Source organism: Anoplophora glabripennis, unplaced genomic scaffold (genome assembly GCF_000390285.2).
Source record: "Anoplophora glabripennis isolate ALB-LARVAE unplaced genomic scaffold, Agla_2.0 scaffold1015, whole genome shotgun sequence".
NCBI classification, from domain to species: Eukaryota; Metazoa; Arthropoda; class Insecta; order Coleoptera; family Cerambycidae; genus Anoplophora; species Anoplophora glabripennis.
Window position 1 is genome coordinate 119,994 of NW_019417091.1, and position 6,000 is coordinate 125,993.

Below are 6,000 nucleotides of genomic sequence, written 5' to 3' on the forward strand. Positions count from 1 at the left end.
AATTAAGTGACCAGGACGAAGAAAATGGTTTTTGTGCTAGTATCAGCAAGCTTTTGTAGCAAATGATCATTGGGAAATAATGCATAAAAAAAATTACATCCTTTATTTCTATTCCATAAAATAAATGAAGACAAATCAGTTAGGTACATACAAAAACAGTACACTGTTTTTCTTCTTAATCTGATCTAAAGAAAAATCTGTAGTAGTTTTAGGAAAAACTAAATAATTTAATACTGAAGCTTTGACAGGCTAAACCAATTTTTGCGTAAGAGATGTACTTATATGAGGATTCAGATATATATGTGTGTACAATATGATTTCATGATAAGATTTCACAGAAGTATTTGAACAGGTATGTAGCAAATGCAAATGCATATTAAATAAACCAGAGAAATACTTTTTTAGTTTAGTCACAGTGATAAAATTTTTTTGCTACAGTTAGTAAAAATCCATTAACCGTAGCAAAATATCTGCATTAAATAGGCGCCAAGTGAGCTGCCTTCCTACCACAAGAAAAACTGCTTTGCTGGAAGGAACTCACTTGCAGTAAGTATACAGTTTTGCTATAATCTCTTTGCTACTTGCAGTAAGTCAACTCATTAATCCCAAGCGACTCAACTTGTTAACCCCAAACGATTCAGCTCATTAACCCCAAGCGAGTCCTCATTAATCTCAAGCGAGTCAACTCATTAACCCCAAGCGAGTCCTCATTAATCTCAAGCAAGTCAACCCCAAGCGACTCAACGTATTAACCCCAAACGAGTAATTTCATTAACCCCAAGCAAGTCCCCATTAATCTCAAGAGAGTCAACTCATTAACCCTAAACGAGTCAACTCGTTAACCCCAAGCGAGTCAACTCATTAACCTTAATAGAGTCAACTCATTAACTCCAAGTGAATCAACTCCGTATTTACTATTTTTCGGTGTTGTTGGCTCTCCTCACTCTTCATGCACCATGCAATGCAACTAAAAATGTTGTACATATCTTCCAACAAGCATAAATAATCTTGAAATCCCCATTCGAGAAGTAAGATTTCGTATTCAGTCTGCATTTTGTACATGTAACCACGCATATACCCAAATTGAAAACTTTCTGGCAGTTGTTAGACAACTGAAGATTGACTCAATACTCGATCACAAAACATCTATTTATTATAAAGGACCCAACGACTAACGATTGAGGAACATATATCCCGTGTTACGTGTTACAGCAAAATGGCGAAACTTTTAACTTCTCTATGGTCAGCATAAGGCACGCGTAATTGCGCATGCGCATTGAGCCGAATTCCGGTTTATTCTGGAAATTTTTAAGTGAGGCCTCAGTTACAGTAAGTGAGATCTAATTTGCTACAAATAAGGACTGATTAACCCCAATTGGATCAATTCTAAAAAAGTACATTCACTTACCCGAGCAAAGGAACTCACTTAGGACAGATAGACAGTCGACTAAAATAAAATTCCAACTGAACTATCATATACAAGACTTTTTTTGTTGTGGTAGCAAACACGTTTCAGCAAAACGTACTTGTGACAGCATGATTTTTTTTCTGTGACAGCAAAAATTATACCTACTGTAGCCAAAATATCTTAGCAAAGCTCCTCACTTGGTGAACATCTTTCAGTGCAATAATGATGTTATTAGCATACGACATTTCAACTGTAATCATGTGGTGTCTCACCCTCATATTTGTGTTTGTTGTTTGTTTCTATTATTTTTCTTATTCAGCCACTTCAATAGACAATCAATGCTAAATATATCAAATTCATCTAAAATAAACAAAATAGCACAAAACTAAACCGTGAACATTTTAAATTTAATCAAAAGTTGAATCTGTTCCGAACGCTTATGAAGGATAACAGGGGCTAGCCTTCGCTGTTCAGTTAATGTAATATAGCCGCCTCCGAAAAGCCGCTACTGCCAGTTAACTTCAAACCTGGTATGATATGACAGGATGGTAAACGAGTAGAAAACAAACTGCCACGTTGACAAGGTGAAACAGGAATGTAAATTTTTATTTTAGTTTTCACTCAGTTCGGTTTCTGAGTGTTTGTGAAGCATTCTTGTGTACATGTCACTTATTTTAGTGTTTAGTGACGGTACAATGTATTCTGTGTATGATATTATGAAAAAACGTGTATACGAATCAAGAAAGAGTTGATATGGCTAAAAGCAACTTTTTGCCGGGAGTAAACGATACAGCTGCAAGAACTCGTTATCAGATGGATTATCCACACCGATAAATACCGAATAAGTAAATATTTTATGCAATATTTAAAATATTTTGAAAGCTTTGTATGCTAATACACGTTAATGTTGAACGGAAACAAACTTAGAGGGTGAGAAACTTAGAACTAGAAATGTTAAATACCGTGGAAGGTGATTCTGATACCAGTGCTAGAGGATTAGTCACAAGATTTCAAGTATGTCATATGCTGTAAAAATCAGATTAATGTATGCATATGCCGTAAGAATCAGATGAATAAACAGATCATTTACTTATTTCTGTCTGTTTCATTCTCAATTATTTACTTATTACTGTTTGACTTTTCTATTGGATTACTTGTTAGGTACTGTTACGTAGTTTATCTTAATTAAGAGACTATTATTACAAAAAACCAATAGATCGATTTACATCTTTGAAACACATTATTCAACCTTTTTTATGTCAGTAGCGCAGGCAAAAATTTTTAAAGGACCCCGCACAAATCTTATGGAAATGGATCCCCGGTGGATCTCTCTCAAATTTTGGGAATAAACTCTTTGGAGCATCCTGATCTAAAGTTCTCATGGGCACAAAACCCGGAAACCGCTCCCAACCCACCAAAATCACCCCCAAAGGTCAGGGGCTCATTATACTACACCACCAAAAAAATATCAGACCAACACATGCAATATGTGGTTTCCGGTATATTTTTGAGTGCTGGACACGAATACGTCAATCATTTTTGCTCTTGCACGTATAAGATAAAACATTGTGGCCTGTGATTCACATGCGATATCTGGTTTCTGGTCTTTTTTAGCACGCTGAGTAAGATTCTGAGGTCAAATGTGCTTTAATTACCTTAAGTCTTCAACTAATAACTAAAGAAGCTTCAAAAACTGAAGAAAGAACATTGTGTTATGTAATTCACATGCGAACTGAAGAACCATGGTGTTCTTTCTTCAGTTTACTGAAGCTTCTTCAGCGATTAGTTAAAGGCTTAAGGTAATTGACCTCAGAATCGTGCTCAGCGTGCAAAAATACACCAGAAAGCACATACCGCATGTGAATCACAGGCCACAATGTTTTATCTTCAGTTTTCTGAAGCTTCTTCAGCAATTTGCTGAAGACTTATACGTGCTAGAGCAATAATGATGACGTATTCGTATCCAGCGTTCAAAAATTCACCGGAAACCATATATTGCATGTGTGGGTCTGATACTTTTTTTGGTGGTGTGGTATAATGAGCCCCTGACCTTTGGAGGTGATTTTGGGGGGTTGAGAGCGGTTTCCGGGTTTTGTGCCCATGAGAACCTTTGATCAGAATGCTCTGAAGAGTTCATTCCCAAAATTTGAGAGATATCCACCGGGGATCCATTTCCATAAGGATTGTGCGGGGTCCTTTTCAAGGTCAAATGACTAAATGCATCTGAAAAATTTTAGTTGCATTTACAATATTATAGGAAAACTGATGTGCACGAGCAGGATTTTCATTCAGATTTTATAAAAAATAATACGCGGATATTTTATTAATTCGCTCTCAAATAATAAATAGGAATGAACTATAACCGACACCTACAAAATTATATTGTTGTTATATGTTGCAGGAACAGCTAAAACTGGCCAAAACAATTTGTATGTTTCCGAAAATACCATTCTAAATTCCTTGTATAATATATCTATCGTTCTTTGAACTTCTAAATTGGAAATTGTTCGTCTGTACAAAATATATTCAACTTATCTATTTCAAAAACATTTGGATACATTTGTAATAAACATTGAAACGAGTTTTCGGGAAATTTGTTTGCATATTCGGGAAATTTTAAGGAATCTATTATAGCAACAAAATGTAAATCCTGTAAATTCCCAAAATGAGTAGGTACTTAATTAAAGGGGAATATATTTCGAAAATATTGCTAATTCTTCGCAACTTTTCTCACTTGGTAGTCCAGTAATATTTTTCGCATAATTAAAAATATTTTGAAATTTTTCTTCGTTTCTTAATTCAGAAATTCTTTGATTTTAATTTGTTTAGATTAGTAGTTTACATAATTACGTCTTGAAAAAGGAGTTTCAAGATATAAAACAATATTGTGATATAACGAGCGGTCAAATAAAAACGTGGTCAAGTTGGTTCTGAAAATTTGGACGTAGGGCGTAGCGTATAGCAAATGAACTTAAACATCATCTGTCAAAGCGCTATATCGCCGCTATCAATTTGAATATTTTCGTTTTAAAAAGCGTTTAAAATGGTGTTTTCTCAAGAACAAAAAGTGTTTATCATAGAGTCCTACTTTAGAAATGGACGCAAGATTGATGGAATATGGAAGTATTCTATTGAGGAATGTTTCATAGAATTTCAAAATCAATTTTCCGGCGTTGTTGAGTACAAAATTTTTCAAAGTGCAGTTCAGCGTTGTGTTAATGTTTTTCGTGAGAAGGAAGCGGCCGACCTAAAAAGCGGACTGAAGAATTAAAAGAAAATGTCCAACAAATAATGGAAAATGCGCCAAGAACTTCTGTACGTGTTTTATTACAAATGGTGGGAGTATCAGTCCGTACCTACCTGCCACACAGTGTTAAAAAAAGATTTGCGTTTGTTCTCCTATCGTTTAAATAAATAAAATAAAGTTATATAGTCATTAACGTTATTGAAACTGACAGCTGCTATACAGCTCCTTGAGAAATGAGGTTAAGTTGGTCGCTATAAGCTACTCCCTACGTCCAATGTGTCAGAGCCAACTTCGACCACGTTTTTATTTGAACGCTCGTTAGATTCATTATTAGCTACCTACGTAGGTATCTGATAATATAATGGGTATCTATTACTTTGTTTTGTTGTAAAAAAGTTGTTTTTTATTTGGGTACTTCAAATCGTCGATGGAAACGGCGAGCGGCGAGATGGTCAATATTCAAACAATTATTTTATACTGTTATTTTGATTTTTGATAAATGTAATAGGTAATTGGAAATTAGTTTACCTAACTGTTTATTTAGGTTAATAGTAGAATAGTAGGTATTAAAATATACGATGTAAGAGCCAAATTTTACAGTGAGGTCGACGAGCCGCCACTGTTTTATGTATTGTTTTGATATCACCAAAAAAATTTATTAAAACTATGGTTTTTACTATTTTTTTCTACATATAGAGAAAGGTAAATAAGATAATGGGGATCAAATTTTACGGGAATATCACTATAAAATCACAGAACTATGCTGACCATTAATATAGCAACATAAACTCTTTGAATTATGTTAATACTTATTTAGTTATACAGGAAAAATACAATAGAGCCAATGAGATAAAAACGAATGATTTTTATAATTTTCTACGTATCCGTTAGTTTTAATTTTTATAAATACATGCCAAGGTAATAAATTATAAGATTTTTAACGAAGACCTCCTTTGTTTACGACAAAAATGTATGAATTTCAAATAGTACAAATATATGGGGTGTTCCTAAATAAGTGTCGCAACTGATAACTGTAAATTCCTCTTGAAAAAAGAAACATTGGTTTCCTTTTCCAATTTTCTCTCCGGGCTTTCGTTTTCGAGATACACGGTATCAAAACTTTTTATTCCCACTTAATTATTTCTTATGGGGTCACATGAAGAGCGTTGTCTATGAAACCCCTGTCAATACGGTCGAGAATTGACCGCTAGGGTTGAAGCCACAGCGGAACAAATTAGAAATACCCATCAAATTAGGAACAACGTTAATAGAAATATGATCCGACGATGTAATGCGTGCATTTAAGCCAACGGACATAATTTTGAACAGTTTTTGTAAATTTTAG